At 47.5% G+C, this 23,529-nt stretch overlaps 1 pseudogene; it reads left to right on the top strand.

Moving 5' to 3' along the window:
• The window catches only part of LOC143388994 (paired box protein Pax-2-like), a 77,711-nt pseudogene that overhangs the window by 49,070 nt on the left and 5,112 nt on the right, over positions 1–23,529 (top strand).

Below are 23,529 nucleotides of genomic sequence, written 5' to 3'. Positions count from 1 at the left end.
CAATAAATGTTAGTTGCTGTTATTCTAAGAATTAAATCAGTGCTATAATAGGGGTCTGGTACTGTAATAGGAACTGGATTTGCTTTAGTCATTATTGTTATTATTTCTGCAGTATAGGTTTGAAGAGATGGCTATTGGACACAGAGAAAGGAAAAATTAATATTGCTGAGGGAGGCTCTAGCATCACTTGTGTATATCTAAGGACACTCAGTCCAGAGAAGCCCACAGGACTTGTCCAAGGTCACACAGCAAGTGAGCAACAAACTAGGATTCAACCCAGGAGATGTTACTCTTAGTCCAGCCTTATGTTAGGTCCCTAAAGCAGTTACTGCCCCCAGAGGCAAGTGGTTGTGAATGGGCACAGCAAGCTTGAGGTCAGACAGGCTGCAGCCACCCCCAGCCTCTCACCCTAGCAGTGAACATTTAGAAGCTGGGCTTGGTGAAGGATAGCAGGTGGTTTGCCAAGGTTAGTGGAATGGGCAGACCTGGTCTTGCCCCGAGCCAAAGATTTGAGCCAGATTTCTGAGGGCTTCTTCATGCCTGCCAAGGTTGGCTTGGGGTTCATGGTCAGGCCAGACTCATAGGTTGTCCAGTTTATCTGGGAGGCAATGGGGGTATGTCATCTATCTCCTAGGACAAGCGGCATTCCACAACTCTTTCCTCAGCCTGGCCCTCTGGGCCCCCTTTCAGAATGCTGTGGCATCTTAGCACCCCTTCCCTCCTCTCTCGCCCTTACTCCCCCCTCATCCTTCCCCTACCCTGCCCCATCTTCCCTTCATCTTTTTTCCAGTCTCCCTCCCTCTCTCCTAATTCCCTCATGCTCCTTCCCTTCATTTTTCTTCCCTCCTCCATCCTCTCTTCTGCCCCCTCCTCTTCCCATTCCATCAATCTCTGTCTGGAAGGCACCCCAGCTCTGGGGAGTAGCCCCATTCCTCAGCGTCTTAAACCTCACTCCCTGTTCCCAATCAGATGGGAGGCCCCGGGTGGCAGCTCAGACCTCCGGGTCCTGCCTTGCTGCTGCTGTGGGGGTGGGGCTGGGGCTGCACAGGCGGGCTGCCCTGAATGACAAGCGGGGATATTGATCACATTCTGAACTCAGCCCAGCCAATAGAAGGTAATTAATGACTCCATTTGCCTCAGTACCGGGGAGAACAATTGAGTTTGAAACTGCAACAACTGGCAGCTGGGGAGACTGGGGGTCAGCACTGGGGTGACCCCCTCCGAGGGGGAAGGTAGTGTGGAGAGGTGCCTAGGTGGAGAGGCCACCGCCCACCCACTGCTTCCACTTCCTCCGTGATTTTTTTTTTTTCTTCCCAAGCCACTTTTTGAGGTCATTTTCTGCCTGTGGATGAAGATTTACTTTCCCCGAGATCGTGTCTTGTCAGCTGCGGGATCTTGCGCATATTTTGGACCCTTCCTGAGTGTGTTTCCTCATTTGTAAAATTGAGTGAATGGCATCTTTTTTGTAAGTGCTCTGTGAGTTCTAAGCGTAATGTGTGTGAAGTACCTCAAGCCTGCCTGGACACAGGAAGTGTGCAATAAATGATGGCCACATGGTGAAGACATGGGAGGAAGGCAAATTTGACCAAATAGAGAGCGCTTTGGAGTCAGACATACTGTATTAGTTATAGGATGTCAGGCAAATCATTTTATTTCTCTGAGACTGTTACTTCAACTGAAAAAAAATTTGTTAAATAATAAGTGCCTCATAAAGTTGAACAGGTTTAATGAATATAGGTGAAAGCCCAGATAGTGTTAGTTTCCCCATAGACTAGTAGATATTTGTATTTGAGCTACCAGGGATTGAACTCAGGGGCACTCGACCACTGAGCTACATACCAGCCCTATTCTGTATTTTATTTAGAGATAGGGTCTCACTAGGGCCTCTGCTAAGTTGCTGAGGCTGGCTTTGAACTCATGATCCTTCTGCCTCAGCCTCCCAAGCAGCTGGGATTACAGGCATATACCACCACACCTGCCAGTATGGTTTTTTGGTATACTTTTTAAAAGTTCTTCTCAAATGCCTAATCATACTTCCTGGGATTCAGTGGGCAGGCCCTGCTCATCTCATCCAGATTTTTTAAACATTGAGGGGTTCTCATGCTTTCTGAATAAGGAAATAGCATCATTTCATTCTGTGTATTCCCACCACTCTACCTACCTTTTGGCCAGTGCTTGATCCCTATCTGTACCTCTCTCTCTCTCTTTCTCTCTCTCTCTTTCTCTGTACTAGGAATCGAACCTGGGGGCTCTCTACCACTGAGTTACATCCGTGGCTCCTTTTTATTTTTATTTTGAGATAGGGTCTCACTAAATTGCTGATGCTGGCTGACCTTGAACTTGTGATCCTTCTACCCCAGCTCCCAAATCACTGGGATTAGAGGTGTGCACCACCATGCCCAACCCCATCTATCTCTTCACCTTTGCAGTGATCACTTTGGAAATCCACAGAAGATGTAAATGCACAAGAAATAATACTTATGTCCCTTTTCCTTAGCCTTAGACCAAGACATGGTGTTCAGTGACTACCCTTTTCCCTGAGCTGCTGAGACCTCTCTAGACAACCCCATTTATGATTGGCCAGTGCAAGGGTTCTGGCCTAGAGTGAAAGGTGTGAAGAGGGTTCTGCTCCAGGGCAACCTAGGAACAGACGGGGGGTAACTGAGAAGATCAGATCTTTTTATCAACATTAAAAGACATTTTCTTTTCTTGGTGCTGGGAATTGAACCCAAGGCTTTTAGTATGCTAAGCACATACTCGTGACTGAACTACACCCCCAGCCCCAAGACATTTTTAATAAACGATTCTAGAAGTAGTACATGCTTATTGAACAAAGTCTGGACAACATGGAAAACTTAGACAAGAAGAGAATAAAAATTGCTTCTGGAATCAGAGTACTTAACTCATAGGGTTGTTGGAAGGATTCAATGAGCTCTGAAGTCTGGCCATGGCATGTAAGAGGCTCTTGATACTTGTGTGCTGCTAGTGTAGATGGGCAGAGGGCAGAAGGAAGTAACCACAGTCACCATGTTGGTGGTAGTTCTTTCAGTCAAGATGATCTTTGGTCTTATGTTCTTTTTGTTTGCATGAAGTCTGGGGCCCCACTGCTGGGAGCCCCGGCTCTGGATATTGCTGTGTGGGCAGTGCTGTTGTCCACCAGTTCAGCCCACAGCTGTTTACCAAGCACCTTTCCTGTGTCAGGCTCCCTAGCAGATATGCCCTCGAGTCAGACATTTACCCTCACCTAATCTGCACTTCAGGTATTCTGAGTCTTAGTTTTCTCACCATAAAAAAGGAATTTTAATTCCTACTTACTGTGAAGAATGGTTGGGACCAAATAAGATAAGATCTATGAAGACTGCATTAAGTACTAAGTGAATATGAAGTGGTCAGAGAAGAAAATGTGAGCTTTAACTCAGCAATTTGTTTAATTTAATTAATTTAATGTAATTATATCCTGTCAATGTTCCAAAAAGGACTTGTGGTAGCTCACCCTCCTTGAGTGGGCTCACACTGGTGTGGACAGAGCACCTAGACTGGGCTCCAGTCCCGAGTGTCCTGCTACCCAGTTGTGTGACCTTGGATAAGTGGCCCACCCACCTCACACTCACCTAGTTAGTTTTCTTTACTATAGCATGAAGAATTTGAGCCAGATGTCCCCTAATCATCTGGGCAGTCTGTACTCAGCCAGCACACATGCCACAGGTTTCAGCCTCAGTATAGGGAGGTGGCCAGCCAGAGAACTGGGGATGCCATGAGGAAGGCTGTGCCCAGATAAGGCCAGTGGCCCTCAGCCGTGGCCCTGAGTTTGACAGCAGCAGCAGCAGAGCACAGTAATTTAGAAGGCAGGCTCTGGAATCGAACAGATCAGGATTCAAATCCTAGCTATCATTTACTAGCTCTGTGGCCTTAGACAAGCTACTTAACCTCTCTGTGCCTAAGTTTTCTTATCTTTAAAATGGGTATCAGAGTACTTATCTCATAGGGTTGTTGGAAAGATTAAATGAGTTCTGGTATCTCGCCATGGCATGTAAGAGGCTCTTGATACTTGGGTGCTGCTAGTGTAGATGGGCAGGGGGCAGAAGGAGAGCAGAGCCAAGTCCTCCACGGCTGGAGACAGTTATTCCAGCACATGGTCCCTTCCTAGCTCTATGGGGTCTTTCTAAACCTATAGCAGCCACATTTTCTGACTGCAACTTGAAAATATGGCCTAAGAGTAGGAAACAGTATCAGAAATAGGAATTGTTCCAGACAGGAACATATGGCCACCTTACTCTAGCCCTCTTGGTGTAGGGAGTACAAATATAGAGGGCTTCTCAGGGCCCTTTCCTTAAGCAGCCTCTGCCACCCACTTTGGTTGGCAGCTCTGATGCTCCAAGGCTAAGTTCTGCTCCTGAGAGCATAATGTTCTTTGTCCATTGGCTTGAGGCACCATAGGTGGGCCAGATGGTGTTGTTCAGAGTGAGAAGGACCTCCAGGGGACCCGAGTTGATGCTGTTTTAGGCTAACAGGCAGTGGGATGAGTGCAAAAGAGGAACAAGTCTACCAGGGACCTGATGCAGGAACTTCTGCATCCCCTGAAAGCCAGGGATGCATGGAACTTGCCTGACAAATGACCGAGTATCCTAGATGCCACAAGTCGGATGGCCAGTTCTGAAACCTTCTTCCAGGTTCTGGTTATGAATGCCACCCAGGAAAGTCTCATTCATTCAATCAATCATTTATTGAAGACCAACCATGTGCCATGTCTGGCACTGGACCTATAGAAATGCATTAGTGATGATCCCTGCTCGCCAGCAGCTCACAGCCTGGCTCCTCAGCACTGAGGCTGTCAGGTGAGGAATCTTTCGGAGTGGATGTTATCTACTCCCACACATTCCCTCCCTGCCCACTCTGAAACCCAGATCCAGACCTCCATTTGCCTGCGCCTTTATTTTATCCCAACTCTGCCAGAGAGCCCTTCAACATCTGGGGATAGCACCATCTCTTCCTCTCCCTTACTGTCCCTCTGAAAGTGACACTCTGAGCTCTTTCTCCATCATCCTGGGAAGACCTGCCAGGTGGCCAGCACTGTCAACTGCTTCATTTTGTTTTCCTTTTCTGTTCTTTCTGTCCTTGTTTTCTTTCTTTCCTTATCCTTCCCTGCTCCTGTCTTCTCCTTTTCCTCCTCCAACCTGTACCTCCCAACCCACCCTGTCCAGGCCCCAGGCTGCCCTCTGTAGCTGAACACCAGGCGTCAGCACAAGCAGGGCCAGCTGGTGTCATTCCTGCGCCAAGTGTCCTCACCCAACCAGTGCCTCCTCAGCTTCTGGTGTGGAAGCCTTCTTTCTCCTCCTCTCCTTTCTCCTGCTCTTCCTCTGCTTTGGACCTTCTCCTCCCAGAGCTTCAGCTCCTGGCACCTCTGACCCAGGGCCTCTCCCTCCCTCCCCCTGCCCTTCCTACCCTCTCCCCTCACCTTACTTCCTTCCTCCTCTCCCTAGCTGAGGATAGGGCATCACCCCCTCCTCTAGAGAGAGCCCCTGACAGCCTGTGGGACCTGTGGCTGAGTGGGGGGCTGAGTCCCTGTCCCCCACCAGTAGTGCCACTGCCCTTTCCTCACCCTGGGGCTCACCTCCTTGTCCCCCCATAACTTTCTTTGTGCTCCTTCCCCATTCATCATGACTGCTGCCTTCCCCCTTGGGAGTTTCTAGGCCGCCTCTAGTCTCTGCGCAGATTCTCTGCAGGCTTTCATCAGCCACTTTGTTGTTGTGCTCTCTAGCACCTTCTCGCTACCCACCACCCCCCACCTTCCTTCTCCTCTTCTTCCTGCCTCCGCCTCCCAGGGCCACCTCTTCCTTCTGCTTCCCTTCCTACCCTCCCCTTCCCTGCACTGCCGCCTCTGTAACCTGTCTTACCACCAGGGCCTGAGTGCACAAAAAAATAAATAAATAAAAAGGTCAGTGAGTGGAGGGAGCAGCAATAACCCCTAAAACAGTACTATCAGTGGAACATGATTGATCAATTGAATTCCATAGCGGCTGAAAAATGTGGGATTAAGTAGTGTATTATACGCACAATGAGTTGAGGCATGATGTTCATTTCAAGTTCATTTCGCCGGCCTCTGCCACCAGATCAGGCAATCAATAGGGGCAGCAGATATCATATATCACCTCTCTGCGGGCTGGGGAGAGAGCACCATAATCTCTCGCAAATTTAGAGTGACAGATTTGTTAAGATCTGAAGGGCCCCTGAATAAATGAAGGCAAAGAGACTCCTCCAGCCAGTGACCTGAGGACAAAGCTTCAGTTCAGCCCTTTACACACACACACACACACACACACACACATACATACACACACACACACACAGGCATGGGGTGAGACAAGCTACACTCAGGCATGTACGCAAACCTCAGAGAGGCAGGAATTGAATCCTGCCACACATGTACATAGAAACACCCCCACACATAATGCATAAACAGGCTCACAGACAAATGCTCATTCTACTCCCTAGGATGCAGTTGGTGACACTGCACTCACCAATACACAAAGACCCTCAAAGCCTCCCTTGGCCTTGGCAGCAGGGCTTCCCCAAAAGGTAGGAGGGCTCCGGGAAGAGAGAATTAGACACAATGGAACATGCAAATAGCTACAGTGAGTCAAATTAGGGTGATGCACATCCTGGTGGAAGAAGCAGTCACAGGAGAAAAGGGCAACATGAGCTCCCGCTCCCATGCGGTCACATACATCCTTTCAAAAGGGTTCTTATTCTGTCACTTAAACGCAAAGAGACCCTTATTTATCCAGATGTTTATTATATACAAGTGCACACATGGCAAATACTCACAAGAGGGAAAAATAAATATTTTCCGCACCCCAACTCACACACAGAAATGCCTACACCCTCGAAGACTGAAAACTATTCCAGAACTACACACAGAAAAAGCACAACTACCAGATTTTGTGTCCACAGGGAACATAGGCAGACTATCAAAGCTGCCTCTGCCTGCCTCCGACTTGATCTTGGTCTTGCTTTCTCATATTTCTCTCCCTCTCTCTTACCTGCCCTGCCCCTCACATACACACAGTTTCTTCGCTTTCCCATCTTCTCCAGAGTAGAGTGTGGAGGGAAGATAGGAGATCCCTTTAGGAAAGCAGAGCCCCAAGCTCCATCTGGAAGGCCAGCCAGGGAGGATGGCTGCAGGTTGAGGTTAATCAATATGTAATATTTTCTATGGTCTCCCAAATGATACTGTACGGTGTTACTGTATATAATGCAATATTGATTATATCATATCATATAATCACCTATAAACTGATATATATAACAGTCCCAGAGGAATACCCTGGGGACTACAGCATGGGCTGGCTCCAGGCTCAAGGCTTATCAGCTGGTCTTGGGCTAAGGAAGCCAAGGAGTGACTGGGGAGTTTCTGGGTCAGGGTTCAGGGAGAGGCATTTGGTCCACATACACTTTAAAAGCTCCAAGAGACCTGGAAGGAAGGGACAGAGGAGGCATGGATAACAGCATGGTGATAACAGCATGGTGATAACACCAGGTAGAGTTTGACACAGAGACAGGACTGACCTGTGGCCCCTAGGGAGCAGACACCAGTGGGACACCACCAGCCCTTCTTTCATGGAACAGATCTCAGCTCCCTGTGGAAACCCACAGCAAGTACCAGGTGACCCAGGAGCTGGCTCCTGATGGAGGCCAGAACCAGAATTCTCTAGGGGAAAGTGGCCAGGGCACAGCAGCAACCACATAATCTCTGTGGTCTACCCACGTGATTGCTCTGAAGCCCACATGTCTCCTCTTTCCTCCTGCTTGGTCTCCAGCCCTGCCCAACCCAACCTGAGCCAAGCACCTTAGCTCTCAGAGCCCCTCCTCCCTCAGGGGGCAGTTAATTACTTCACCCAGTCTCCGCGTTACACTCGGCCTGAGAGATTTGATGATTTTCAACCCTTGGAATCAGTGGAACTGAAATTCATCTTGGAGCCGAGTTCAATTCTCCACAGGCTCAGTAACACGGATCTGAGAGCCAGCTCCTCCCCTACGCTCTCCCAGGCTGGGGAACAGAGTGGGGGCCCAGGAAAACATACCCTGGGAGACAGCCCTCTCTTGCTCCACCTCTACCAAGTCCTCCTGCCTCCCTTTCTCTTCCCAGCTTCTTTAGGTTCTGGCTTCCTTAGCCAGACCTCTGAGGCAGCCCCTTTCAATCTATAAGCTGGAAATAAGGGGTTCTGGCAGGGATGCAGAGCCCTGAGGGCCAGAGCCAGGTACCCACCCATTTTTTCCCCTCTTCCTGGGCTTCTGCTGGCCTGATGCTAATGCCCTGAGTATCCCTGTGTTTCTCAGATGTTTCTGAGGGCTCGGTCCCCAATGGAGACTCCCAGAGTGGTGTGGACAGTTTGCGGAAGCACTTGCTAGCTGACACCTTCACCCAGCAGCAGCTGGAGGCTTTGGATCGAGTCTTTGAGCGTCCTTCCTACCCTGACGTCTTCCAGGCATCAGAGCACATCAAATCAGAACAGGTGAGGAAGGCGCTTCCTGCTTGCAGAAGTGGAAGGGAACTGAGCAGAACAGGGCCTCCCAAGAACTCACACCGAACACCCAGCACCGCATGTGCTCATGGGAGGCACCGTGTGTGTGCTGCATAAAATGCTCACACAAGGACACCGGGATATAGTTAAGAAAAATCATTGTGTTATGCAGTAAATAGAAATGATAAGTTCTGGGTGCAAGGTTACCCAGAAAATCTTCTCCCTTTTTTGCGCCTCAGTTTCCCCATCTATGTAGGGGGAAGGGCTTCAGTGTATGGTCTATCAGGTCCCTTCCAGCTCTACCATTCTGTGGTCCTGGCCCAGGCACCCAGGAATGCCCTCTTGCCATGTCCTTTGCCTGTCTCCTCCAAGGGTCCTACAGAAAGTCTGTGCAAATCTGTGGAGCTCCTCTTTCCCAGGATCAGGAAGAGAGCCCACCTGTGCCTGGCTCCTGTTTCCAGCCATTCAGTGTGATTCCTGCCCTGACACCTGACACCTCCTACAGAGAGCAGACCAAAACCCAGCATGGGATGCAACATAAACACATTAGCCAAACACACCACACCGAAACATATTTCTAACTCTTCACATTTTACAGTTGCTTACCCACCACCACTGTCCACTTGTTCCCTTTCCCCCAGAGCCCACAGTCCTTATCCATAACCCCAGCAGCCCCATGAAGCCACGTTTAGCACACACCTCCGCCCACATACCAGTGTATCCCCTAGTGCAATCACCCACACACAAAGCACACAACCATCCCTCCCATACATGGCCTAGGCCAGACTCACGCCTGCAACACAGTATAGCCTGCCATGCTTGCACATGTACACGCACACACACGTGCATGTACACCCATACACATGTACATCCACGAAGACTCACAGTCTCCACACAGCACAGTTCTACTCTAAGACTCCAACAGCTCCTAGCCACTCGCCTTTCTCCCCGCCCGTCCTTTCATCCCATAAGCTGTTTGTCTTCATAAAACAAAAATCAAAAGTCTTTTTAAGGTGCCCTGAGCCATAAACCAACAAAGGAGGAGGCAGTCGAGGCGGGCGGCTCGGTGCACCCTCCCTGAGTCCCCGGCTGTATTACAATGAATAACCTTTATTTACTTTCATTAGACTATTAAACACCAGCACAGTCATTTTTCCCCCTGAAACTTGGAGCAGGGCCCATAAAGCAAATCCGAAGCCTAATTGAGTTCATTTTAATTTCTCTCCGATCACAGCGAATTACTCTGGTGATAAATCAGGGGGCAGCTTCACCCCCAGTAGAAGGCCTAATTTGCAGCTAATTACAAAACTGATTTCTACAGGAAGATCAATATGAGAAGGAATTGGAAATGACGAGGCAATCCCGTCCAGCCTGGGAGGGGAGGGGGTCCTCTGGGGGGGCCAGGAAGCGGAAGGGAAAAAAACGGACCCGAAAGAGCAGAAAATCAGTTTTAATTTAACGTAATATTAATCAGAGCAACTTTTCCTGCTTTGTGCAGGCTCCTGGTCTGCCCAACTCCAGGATCTGGCTTGGCAGTGGCTGCAATAAAAAGGCAATTACCCGAGTGTTTTGGGCAGGACACCCTTTCAGAGTCAATGACTGGCCCCCTCCGACCCTTCTGTTAGCCATGTGGACTCTCCCCCTCCCCAATTTCATACCCCAGTGCACAGGCAGAGAGCGAGGGGCCTGTGGGGCTGCCTTTGTTTGTTTTTAAAAAAGGGGCACCTATACCCTATCAGCCAGCCCACCAGTGCCAGGCTGGAGGTCCCACTAGGCCCTTCCCCAACTGCTGCCTCTGCCGTCATGTCAAGGTTTGCCCCTCCTCCCACAGGGTCCCCACCCCAGGAGGATCCGAACACCCCATGTCTCTCAGCAAGGAGATTCCCCATTGCTGTACTTCCCCTGGGGTTTCTTAGGCAGGTGGTGCTAGAGAAGACTAAAGGGCACAGGGAAAACCACCCACAATGGGTAGGTGGCACCTCTGGCTCACCATGTCAGGTCTACTCCACCCTCACAGAACTCCCCATCACTGCAGTGTCTGCCCCTCCCAATACCCCCCCTCCCACCCGGCTATCTCCTTCCACCCCATCTGGGAGGGCTCCCCGTTCCTCCTTCCCATCTGCACACCGAGCCCTTTCTCTATGTGTGCTCATCAATAGAGAGCTGTCGCTGTTCTCTCTCCTCCCAGGGGAATGAGTACTCCCTCCCAGCCCTGACCCCTGGGCTTGATGAAGTCAAGTTGAGTCTATCTGCATCCACCAACCCTGAGCTGGGCAGCAACGTGTCAGGCACACAGACATATCCTGTGGTGACTGGTAAGGGGGCTTCTGGGAGGGTGGGGGTTACTCAGCCCATGCCATCTGGGGCCCAGTGTGATAAGTGGGCCTCCTGCCATGGCATCTGGAGAGAAAGCCTTCAAAAATCAGGGTGCTTCCTAAACAGATGTGTGCAGATGTGGGGAGAAAACACGGTGGTCAAAGGGTCTGGACTTCAGCCTGGAAAGGTGGAAACTAGGGGCTTGCTTCCCATTCTCTCTGCCTGTTTTCCTGTCCTCCCTCTGTCTTTTCTCTTGTCTCCCCCAAGGTGTCCAGACTGAGCCTCTTGTTAGGATTGTGCAGAAAAATGCAGAGGGTAATAGGCCAGGCTGTTGAGAATGGATATCATGGGTGCCCAGTATCCAGTCTCTACACTTCTCTGTCCCCAAGGCTCCTAGGGGATCCACTTTCCTCACCCTCCAGGCAGAACAGGTGGCTGTGGCTTTGGGCTTGAGCTACAGAGGAGCACAATTATCACAACCTTTCTCTTGCTTCCTGGAGAAATCACTGAGACTAAGGTCAAGTAGGGTCACATGCAGGGGAAGGGCTCTCTGACCAGGAGCCCCCATGAATCAGGAGCCACAGAGGCAGCTGGAGTGATCATGAAGGGGAGGGCCAGCATATGAAGTTCCAGGCTGCAGAATTGTAGGCTACAGAAGACTCTTGGCACTGCAAAGGGTTTCCAGGCCAGGAGACTGCCCAAGTGGGAGAGACACACATTGAGGTGTTATTAAAATTCACCTAATTATTCTGGAGACACTAAAGCCAATGTGCCGTTTGTTCCTTGGGAGACAGAATGATTGAGAAGGATCTCAGTGGGGATTGGAAGACACTGAGGCGTTACCTGCCGAGTGAGTGGAGGAGGCATAGGGACCTGGCAGCAGGGATACAGGCAGCCAGCATCACAGCCCAAGCAAAGACAGGGAGCAGGGGTGGCCCTGCTCCAGGACAGGGCCTGGTTGTGACTTAGAGCTGATCTGAGCTTGGCTCAGGTTGATATGGGTTTGGAGTAGCCACCCAGCCTCCTGTTATGAGCTTTCCCAGGCCTTACTGAAGGGGTGTCCTGGTACACCTGTGTCCAACCTATAAGAAGTTGCAGTCTTTGGCTATGGGCTCAGTGGCTGAGTTCTGGAAGTGCTGCAGAGGTGACTTTTGGGAATGAGGACCTTAGCTGTGCCAGCTGAGTCAGGACATAGCCTATATTAACTGGCCTTCAGCATGAGCCCTCTGTAGCCCAACTTGGGAGCTCTCTGACCCACTGAATCTTCTGACCCAGGCCAGACCACCTTTTTGGTCAGTGGTCACTTCCCAAAGGTGGCCCACTCCAGGCAATTGGTGAAAGAGTGTGCAAGAAACTTTTCTCTAATCCCAGCACACTTCCCTATGCTCAAGGCAACAGTCTAAAAGGCAGGGACTTCCTAGGAGGGTAAAGATGTGGATCTTCAGGGCAAGGGCTCCTGCCGCAGGGGACACTGGGACTGGTACAGAAAAGTGCCTCCACCTTGAGCAGCCCCCACCCGCCTCCCCCCCATGGCCCTGGAACAGTCCCAGCTCAGCCTGGGAACATCTCCGGCTGATCCATCTGGATCCAAGTGTGAGAAAAGTTCATTTCAGACCCAGCTTGACATTCCCAGGTGGCAAGTTAGCACTAACATCTCAATCTGTATGCGACATTTCAATCAAGCGAGGAGTAACAACAGCAGAACCATTAACATTCGGAGCTGTTCACCAGTGGTAATGACGGGGAAACTCGCTCAGAAACTGGAAATTACCAAAAAGAGAAAAGTGTGTGGAAGGGTGGGGGAGGGGAGGTGGAGTTGGGGGCAGGGAATGATTTTTTTCACACTTAGGCCAAGATCCAATGTTTGGATTAATAGTGCCATTACCCGAGAAAGGGCTGCAGATTATGCTCATTCTTAAAATGTTTTTGCTGGCAATTAAATGACTGCAGCTATTGATCTTTGTTGATTTTATGTCCTCCTAATTTGCATAATCTATTAAAGATGAATGATTCATGATGTGTTTATTATGGGGACAAACAGAATTTGCTGGAAGTACTGTCAAGGTGAGAAACTGGGCATTGCCCAGGGACTTGATAGGCCATCTCAGAGTGGCTTTCAGGCAGGACTCTGTGGGTAGCAATGAGCAATAATGCAAGGACACCCAGGAGAGGTAGACTTTAGGTGAGTTCTTCTAGAAAGATTTCATTGGCATCTGTGAGAACTAGGCTCCAAACAGGGCTGGGGTGTGGGAGAGGTTCTTGGTGTATTTGTAGAATTTCCCCTCAAAGATTCTTTAAAAACTTATTTCATAGGAGAAAGTACTAAGGACTTCAGTGGTGGAAGGGAAAGGGAGGCCCTTTCTGGTTGGCAGGTGATTGTGGGCAGGTGGGTGCTGAGGTAAGGAAGCAGCAAGATCATCCTGTGCCCACAGCCTGGCTTGGATGTGCCAAGGTATTCAAGGAGCCCTCTTTATCCCCAACATCACAGCTCTCAGCTCATCTTTCTCCCCGAGCACAGCCAGCAGAGGCCACAAACCTCTGGGGATGGGTCCTGAGGGAAATGGCCCAGGAAGGCATTGGCCCAACCTGAAAAGCAGACCTTATTGATATTCCTGCTGCCTCCTGGCACTGGAGGCTGATTTCAAACTTCACCAGCCACTTGATGCAGCTGTTCCACAAGGTCAGGACTGAGAGGAGAGAGGAGCCTACACTATTGTGTGGAGGGGAGAGTGGGGCCCAGTGGGCCAGGACAGAGCTAATCACATTGCAAGCAAGGGTGGCTGCCAGAGGCTAGGGCTCAGTCCGATAGCCTCCCCCACCCGCTCTTCCATCATGGAACTAAGGCGAAGACTGATTTTTCAGAGTGGTGTTTGCAAGTTCTGCCGAGATTTTAATTTCACTGCATCACAACTCAGCAAGCTGCCAAGTCAAGCTGGTTATTTAAATTTATCACCCACTCTCCCTTCCGCCGCTGGGCTGCTTTAGCTTGGCGGCATCTCTTCTCTCCAGCCCACTGCTCTAGGCTGCTGGTCTGGAACGGAGTCTCTCCTAAGTGATAAGGAAGAAGAGACCTGCTAGATGAGAGAATGTGTCGGGGGCACTCTGGCCCAGGCTTCCTCAAGTTGGCAGCCTGCTGCTGCCTTCCACCACCTTCCTACTCTTGCAAGGGACCCTGCAGGGGACTGCCACTAACCCCTCAGCAGTTCCAGGACCCTTTGGGTCAGGGCCTCTACAGTGAGAACTGTGGCTGCAACTTAAAATCTCCCATCACTAGTAAAAATGAGAGCCCATCTTCCACACGATTTTCTCACCTTACCCTCACCCTACCTGGGCCTGGCCAGGGCTGTAGTGATGGAGAGCCTACAGAGAGACCCTGGCAGTAATGTTGATCTGAGTAAAGATGAAAACTAGTTTTAGAATTCCCAAAGTTCCTGGAGATGTTTTGGAGCATTTAGACTCCTTTGGCTTGGGGAAGTACAGCTGGGAGGAGAGACCAGGCTTCCTACTTTGGACACGTATGAGCCAAGAGGGTGCTAAGGGAAGTCAGTGATTGTATAGCTCCATGCTCATTCTTTTTTTTTTTAATAGTTTTTTTTAGTTGTTGATAGACCTTTATTTTATTTATGTATATGTGGTGCTGAGAATCAAACCCAGGGCCTCACACACACCAGGAAAGTGAGTTACTGCTGAGCCCCAGCCCCAGCCCTCTATGCTCATTCTTGAAGCTGAGGAACACACCTGTCCCGAGCTGCTGCACAGAGTGGGCTTCACTGGCCTCTAGTGGGCATTGCTGCCAAGCATTGGGAGAGCCTTGTATAGTGTAGGTTTCACCTCCCTCATTTTAGTGGCATAGAGGTAATGGAAGAATGAGGTAGATGTCCAGAAGCCATCCACCAAGGCAAGCTAACCTTGGCCAAACATGGCTGGGTAAAACATAACACAAAATCTGTTAATACACAGCCAAACCTCACTTTCTGGTGCCAGAAAAGTCAATGCCAGAGCAGTATGTGGGAGACTGCTGGTATCATGCTGGAGGGAGACCCTAATTAGGGGAAGTTGGGTTTGTAACACACTTGATGGGAAACATGACCTTGGGCTCAAGAGAAGCAGGAAGCTAGAAACTGAGTATTATCCTGTATAAAGTCAGAGACAGAAGAGAAACAACTCTGTCCAGGAAAGTACAGACCAATGGCCCAGGGAAGCAAGGGATGGAGGGGGTTGCGGGGGAGATGTCACCATAAGAAATAAAGACCCCAAGCCTGAGCCTGGATCAGAATCCACATTTATGCAATGAGTGTGTTGCAGGAACCCCAAGCCAAGAACTTATATTAAAAATTTTCCATGATAGTAACCCACTCAGAAATCCCAGCAGAAATGCTGCTGGCAAACCTTTATCGGGCTGGGGATGTGGCTCAAGCGGTAGCGCACTCGCCTGGCATGCGTGCAGCCCGGGTTCGATCCTCAGCACCAAATACAAACAAAGATGTTGTGTCCCCTGAGAACTACAAAAAACCAAACAAACAAACAAACAAAAAAAAACAACCTTCTTTATCAGGACCTTTTACAATCCAGGGCACAAGGAACTCCCACAAAGAAAAAAAATAATTACAATTAAAGATGAGCTCACCATAAAAAATTACACATCCGATGTGAATGCCAACTATCATAAGTGAAAGTTAGCCAAAGCAATACATAGGAGAAATATTACCCCCAAGAACTGGAGATCATAGAATTATCCAAAAGCAACTATAAATTAAGCATGTTTCATATTCTAGAAAGGATCAAAAGAGGTATAAGTTTTGCCTTTATTACAGAACCAGGGTCCCTTCCTCACCACTGCCCAACAAGTTGTGTGATAATGGAGATCAAAAAGGACCAAGAATGAAGGCCACACCTATAGCTCATTATTTTGGGGTCTTGGAGGAACTGAGAGAGTTGAGTCTCAGGCATCTCTGAGAGTAGAGCCTGTTTTCTGTCTTATCCAAGCTCCTAGACTGCTAGTCCTCAGCAGAGAATCTTAACTTTTCTTTGGGAAAATGTCTGAACATTGAAGAGTTAGGGACAAGGACAGTGTTTTCTTCCCAGTGTGTGGTGATTTTTTTTGGGGGGGGACAGTTTACACCCCCACCATGGCAGGAGGAAGGTGGTTTGGTTCAAGAGCTAGGGAGAAACTTCTCTTAATGCCTAGAGACTGCAACTCTGATGGAAGCTCTAAGGTCCAAGGGGATCTGTGGATTCTGTGCAGGAGGGAAATGCCCAAGGCAGGGAGAACAGCAGAAGTGCTGGTCTCCTGGAACCGGCAAGTTTAAGCAGAGGTAGGGAGGCGGGTGAGCCAAAGTTCAAAGTTGAGCAGCACCATTGGCCCCCTGTATCCTGGAGGCCAGGGAAAGGGATATAGGCTCAGCTTCAGAGAGAGGGTGTCAACTCTCAGCAGCCCCAGCTCAGACTTCTTGCCCCCATCTGCAATGAGCAGCAAAGTGGCCTTTTAGTAGATAGAGGTGTGGACCCTGGGAAACCTCCTCCTCCTGCTCAGGGAGTCCTGAGGACCTCCAGGAACTGCCTCTTTCCTGTAGTTAACAACCCCCTTCCAATGCAACTGCATTTCCCTCCATAAAACACTTAGCCCTTGGCCAGCCCCTCAGGGGAGGAGAGGGCAATAAAGGCCAAGAAGTATTTCTGAAGGAGGCTGGGAGTCTCCTAGTCTTGTCTGTCGGCTCAAAGCCCCTGATTAGCTGGAGGAATTTAGGGCACACACATCAGAGTTCCTCTCCAACCTTGAAAGGAGAGGGTGAGGGCAACTTGGGACATGTGGCAAGTCAGAGAGCCCTTACTGCAGAGGCCAAACCAAGATAGAGGGCTTCTCCTCTGCACCCATAGGCCCCAGGTCCTTCATTTAGGCTAAGAATACCCAAAGAGAAGAGGCTGTCTTCCTCCAGACATCCCCGAGGCCTCCAGACACATCCCCAAGGACCTACAGCCCCCAGATCTCACTCTGATTTAATTATAGGGGCATTTCCATAGCAATGAGACATTTACAGATATTGCGGGTGCCCTGGGCCTGCAGCCTAGGGAGTTATTGGATCAGGCCCTTTTCTCTCCTCCTTTATCCAGTCCACCTCTAGAGAGAAAGGATGTTGAAAAGAAGAGGCACCAACCCATTCTAGAACTATGGACAGCAGTCAACTTTGAGCAGAATGAAAACTGTACCACCCCTACCTCCAGCCCCCATCCCACCCCACATCCCTATCTGTGTCTTCTAGCTAGCCCAGCAATGACCAACTGCCCTTCCCAGGGTAGAGCAGCATGCAGGCTGATAATGGGGTTACCCAGAGGAGGAAAGTCACAGGGAGGATGAGGAAGGGATGAAAGTTTGGGGGCCTTTTAGTAAAGATGCAGTTCTGTGGTCTTCTTTTTTTTTTTTTTTTAAGAGAGAGTGAGAGAGGAGAGAGAGAGAGAGAGAGAGAGAGAGAGAGAGAGAGAGAGAGAGCATTTTTTTAATATTTATTTTTTAGTTATCAGCGGACACAACATCTTTGTTTGTACGTGGTGCTGAGAATCGAACCCAGGCCGCACGCATGCCAGGCGAGCGCGCTACCACTTGAGCCACATCCCCAGCCCCTGGTCTTCTAAGCCCAAATTTGGACCATATCCTGGTCCTTTCTTCTACTTCCTCCCTTCATCTTTCCTCCTGCCACCTCATCCATGAGACCCTAGAGGCAGAGCACTCCAAATGGACTGTTTTTTCCTTCACAGTAGTCTTAATTCATTTAGAGGTCAGGGAGAGAGACCAGTCTGAATTTGATCAAAATATTTTCATTCAACAATGCCCAGCACCACAAATTTTTTAAAAATTAATAATCTTTAAGTGTCTATAATAGCCAACTCAGGCTAAAAAAGGGTAGTGTCTGAGCACACTGGACACTGCTTTTGTGATTTGCTAGGTGAGAAGGAACTTCTCAGCTGCTATAGATGCTGTTTAGACATGCTTGGGGTTTCCCAAAGAGTCCTGCAAAACGGGGATCCTCCAGCACAAGACCATTTACTCCATTATTTGACGTGTTCTAAGAAGAAAAGGAAAGTAAGATCCACTACCAACCCAATCTTTTCTGAATTACCAAAAATTCTCAATAGTGGTGTCAGAATGAATGTTACAGGTATAAACTGGGAACAAGGACTCAGAAATGTCTTGGTAGCCTCAAAGCCATCTAAGCAAGACCCCCAGAGAGCCAGCCACCCCCAGGTGACAGGAAGACCCCTCCTCCTCCTTCCCCAGGGTTCTCAGAATCCCTTCTTCCCCCACTCTTAGCTGTAGCCTCAGGACAAATGAGCCAGTGCTTTTTTAACCCTGAGCTTTGGAAGGCAGCTCTGCCACTATTGTCACTTCTGAGAGGGCTTTGCATGCCTTCAGCCTGGAATCCTCCCCTCTTCTCCCCGGTGGCGGCTGGGCTGGCAGGCAGGGAGGGAGGAAATCCTGCAGTGGCTCTGAGAGCAGACTAATGCTCCAGCAGCTTAAGTGGCCGTTTTCCTTGGCGTTTCACTTACACAGAGCGCCTGAAAAACGCTGCGCTTTCAGAAGGATTAGAGCTGAAAATTCAGTGCTCTCAGAGAACAAAATAAAGCCAGAGAGGAACTGGGAGACCTGGAGTATCAGGAGACTGTGCAAACAGGCTTAACCTCTGCCCACCCAGCATGAGGGTCTCTTATGTGCTGAGCCCATCTGTGAGCCTGGGCCCAATCGCCTAGGTACCAGCACCTGCCCAGCTCTACTCTTCACTTGTGACTTGCTGATGGAGCCAGAGAAGGCAGCATCAGGAAGTGAATGGAGGACAGCACTGGAGATTTCTTCTCCCTCCCTGAGCCTAGTTTCCTCTTCTGTAAATCAGGGAGTTGGCCTAGGGGATGGATAGTTAAGTTCCCTTTGAGCCCTTTGAAATTGTCCTCTTTCCATTGCTCCCTAGTCTTATCCCAGGATCTTGAGATCACAGCACCATCCTTGGTCCAGCTGAGTTAGAAGGAAAAATCTCCCATGAGGCCCTGGACCAGTCACCTCAACAGCTGTGTGCTAAGGGAAACAGGATGACTGGTTGTGTCCAGCTGTTTGGTGGTCAAGGATCAGACCTCACTTAGCCCATGCAGATCCAGGCAGCATCCCCATCTAGGACACCCCAGGGACTAAAGGTCCAACTGTCAGTGGGCTTCAAGATCAGCCAGAGCAGCTACCCTGAGCTGTGGGCACAGCCCCCTCTGCTGGAACTTTGAGCCTCCTGTTTAATGTGGGACCAAAACAGAGCCAGGGCCAGGGATCTTCACTCTGGCAGCTGTGTCCCAGGGGACAATCCTTGGGAGGATTTGGAAATGAGAAATAAAAATAAAAAACATGAAATATGTAAAAACCCTTTCCCTTTCCTCTTAAAGCACCTTTTACAGATTCAAATTGTTACTTTAGGGTATTATATATAACTTGGATTGGTCATAAAGGGCCATAATGATATAGCAAATATAAAGGTAGGGGATATTTAGGCAGTAATTACAAATTTAATAACTGTATTATTGTAAGTATTATAAATGTTTGTGTCAGATGCAGGCACAGATTGCCAACCTCGAAGAAATCTAATGTCTTCATTTTTGCCACCTTATGAGAAGGAGACAAAACTTGAGCATAGGATAGTAAAACAAGAGTTATGTTTTCTGGCCTTAGGGTCCTCCACAGTGTCAAGTGGATAGCAAAAGTGCTCATTTTCAGAGAAAGATGCTGAGGAAACGCATCTCTAAACGCATGGGATATAACTTTTGCTGTATAAATCTGTGTCTAATAAGTCTTGTTGCCAAAGCCATCACGAGCAGCAGTTTCTGCTTCTTGGGCAGCTTTCTCTTTATTATTTCCTCTGTCCTCTGAGTGCTGACATTTGCTAGGACTTGAGATAAGCCTCCCTGCTACTCCACATTTTGCTGTTTTCTTGTTGTTGCTGTTTGTTATTTGCTGGGGATTGAACCCATGTCCTTGTATATGATAGGCAAGTGCTCTACCACTAAGATACATTGCCAGCCCACACTGTGCTGTTTTCTGTATGATCTTGTTTATTGCTATCATTCAAGCAATTGCAAGCAAACCAGCTTCACCAGAGGTTCTTTTGATTTTTTTTTATAAATGCTGATTATTAATCTTTGAATCAGGAATACATCTGAACTATCTACCTAGAAAGATATGCATGTAGAATGTCTATAACATTTTATAAATAGCTTTCTATAGCCCCCTGAAATGCATCTATGGGTCATTTCAGGCCATGAGCCCCAATTGAAAGCCCCCACTGTTAAAAAAATGAAAGAAGCTTAGACATGAAAGAAACAAGCAATGAAGGGATGTTCTCATCTAGGAAGGATTAGTTTGGCATGATCCTAGGTTACTTTCCTGGACTAAATACCTAGGTCTACAGTATTTGAGAATATCATTCCAAAATCAGTTCCCAAGTGTACATACAGTTTGCTTTGTAGTCTAGGTTCTACTGTCTACTAACTGTGAATCTTGGACATATCTCCTCTGGGTTTCAATTTCTCATCTATTAAGTAGGGATTAAAAACAGGTCATCATAGGTTTTATATAAGGATCAAATGAGATAATATAAAATATCAAGGACGGAACTTAGCATATTGTAGGTGCTCAGTGAATGCTATGGAACCTAGGTACAAGGAAAAATATAACTCTGGCCTTGGATCTTATACTTGACAAAGTAGCAAATTATCTGATAACTAAAAATTTCCAATTTCTTAATAAAGTCTCTCGCTTTGCTTTTCTCTGTATTTGTAAGAGAGGCTGCTCTTAGATTCTCCAAAACAGTTGATTTGCTCTGGCCCATTTGCTAAGGAATGTCTGACAAAAGCGCACTGTCTGATTCAGATGTGGTGATTGTTGTAGAAATTGGCTTTAGAATCTTCAGGGACTCTGCAGTTGAACTGAGAAGGCATCCTCATCCAGTACAGTGCATCTAACAGTTTTGAGTACTTTAAAATTCTCAACTACTACTGTTTCTTGAAGAGCCTCTTTGTTTTTTTCAGAAAACTCTCAAAGGAGATTAATACTACACCCCATGGAGTTTTATTACAGACCTTTCATGTCAGTTATTTATTCTTTGTGTCCCTTTTTTTTTCCTGTCTCATCTTAATGACAGCATGATGGTATGAGACTTGCCTGTCAGGTGACTTCTTTTCCTTTTCTTTGGCTCTTTGGGGGATTATCTGGCTGCATGTTGTCATTAAAAGCAGTGTGGCATAGATATGGCTTCAAACTTTGGCTCCACCATTTACTAGCTATGTAACTGGAGGAAAGTCATTGTGCCTCTCTGTGCCTCCATTTTCTCACCTTTAAAACAAGGCTGTTAAACTAATCATCTGGAAGATTCTTGTCTTTAAAAGCTTAGAAAGCAAGCAGCAACATGAAAACCCCATTCTCTCTTAGTAACATGTGAGTTTTTATCCATTTGTGATTCCTGGTGCTGTTTTCATATTACTGGCATTGTCAGTGAGCAAAGCAAATACTTTACTGCTTCCTGTCTCCTGTTGGATAGCACATATTTTATAACCATTCCATTCTGCAGTGTAGCCATTTTCTCCTATTTCTCAGTTTTTGTTTGTTTGTGTAAAGGAGGTGGCTGTGCTGTCTTATAGAGGGTTTTGGTTTTGTTTGTTTATTTGTTTGTTTGTGGTACTGAAGATTGAACCCAGGGGCACTCTACCACCAAGCTATATCCCCAGCCCTTTTTATTTTTTATTTGGAGACATGGTCTCTCTAAGTTACCCAGGCTGGCCTCAATCTCATGATCCTCCTACCTTGAGGCAATCTCAAGTTTCTGGGATTACCTGTGTGCACCACTGTACCCAGCCCATCTACAGTTTTAGAGTCTGTCTTCACTCCTGTCTGTCCATCATTCTAGTACTGCATCATTGTAGTACTGCAATACCAGGTGCTCGGTGGATTCCTCCTTGCACAGGTTCCATTACTCACTTATATTCCCTCACTAAAGGAGACTTTCTCAGAGAATGCTGCTGGGCAAATGGTTTGATGATCTTAGTAATTTGAAAACTTCCTGCAATATGTGTTTTTCATTATTGACAATGGTGTTCCAGAGGAATATATGGCTCTGGGAAGAGTTTGGTCAATTTTTTCCTGCTCTTCAGGTGTCACCTGTGTACTAATGAAGCCATTGAAAGTGCTTTGTATGCAGCGGCTTGCACTTTTGTTGGCTCAGGGGTCCTGAACAGACACCTCTTTGTAGTGACAATGTGTGACAGAATGGAGCAAAGCTATATGCCAAACGCTAGGAAGCTGGAATGCTTTTTCCATTGTGGGCCTCTTCTCTCACATTTTAAAAACTGCTGCCTGGTGCTTCCCAAATTCAGTTTTTTAAAATAGAATTTGGAAATGTGCCTTATAATTAATAGTTTAGTATGTGACTTTCAGCAAGCTAGCTGTACCACTTTTTCTTTTGGGGAGAGGGGCAGTGCTGAAGATTGAACCCAGGGCCTTGTACATGCAAGGCAAGTACTCTACCAACTGAGCTATATCCCAAGCCCAATTTTTTCACTTTTTTTTTAAAGAATTTAACCTTTATTTTATGTATTTGTTGTTGTTTATTTGTTTGTATGTGGTGCTGAGGATTGAACCCAGAGCCTCACCCATCCTAGGCAATTGTTCTACCACTGAGCTATACCCCCAGCCCCTGGCTGTACCACTTTGCAAAAGAGAAAAAGGAATAAACTTTGCAATTGAAGTACCTCTGGGTTAGTTGGGGACAGCTTTCAAGTCACCCAGCTTTTCTTCTCTCTCCTGAAGCTTGGGAGGAGATTTTCTGACAAAACCTTAGATTTTGAGCAATTCATCTGCAACAGGTTGTGAGAACCATGCAGTTGAAAACCCAGAACTCAGATACATTTAAATTTCTGTTTGTTAAGATGAAGCCTTACTCCTTTTTCTGGCTGCTTTGTAGACATGCACATCATAGGGACAGGAGGAATTTGTTTCCTATGACTACCTAGCTTCAAAACCTCCACATCTTCCCTAGTTCTCTTCTATTTCAGGCTTTTTGTGACCAGTAAGTTCCATATTATTAATCTCTTTACAAAGTGAATGTTGCTGTCATTGTCCACTTCAGGTCTACTCACTGAAAGGTGGTCAAGAGATATATACTTTTTATTGACAATCAAAGTGAATAAAAGAAAATCCAAAACAAAAGCAAACACAGATTCTTCTACCTCCCTGGGAGTCATAAGTGATCTCTTGTTTGGCAGTTCTTCTCTATTTGTTCTTGAATTTTAAGAAATGTGAGATATCAGTTATATTAGGTAGGGATATAGGAAAAACATTCTATGACATGATAAAATTGAATCACAACAACAGATGAGCCTCTCCCTACAAATCTTTCACCATCCTATAAGAATTCATAAACAATTGTTTAAATTGTCTTTAAAGAAAAAAAGATAAAAACATTACATTTTGCCCAGCTTTACCCCTTTGTAGGAGATTAATATATTTGAAACAGTTTTAAAACAATCATAACCTTATTAGGAATTGGCTATAAATGCAATGGAAAGACAGAGAACTAAAAAACAATTATTCATTGAGTATTTACCATGTTCCCAACTATGTAGGAGAGAGCAGAAGACAGGTCCTGCCCTTGGGTTGCATATGATCTATTTG

This window comes from Callospermophilus lateralis, unplaced genomic scaffold, assembly GCF_048772815.1.
Source record: "Callospermophilus lateralis isolate mCalLat2 unplaced genomic scaffold, mCalLat2.hap1 Scaffold_43, whole genome shotgun sequence".
Lineage (NCBI taxonomy): Eukaryota > Metazoa > Chordata > Mammalia > Rodentia > Sciuridae > Callospermophilus > Callospermophilus lateralis.
Note: the sequence above shows the minus strand (reverse complement) of the source record. Positions and strands in the feature narration are given on the sequence as shown.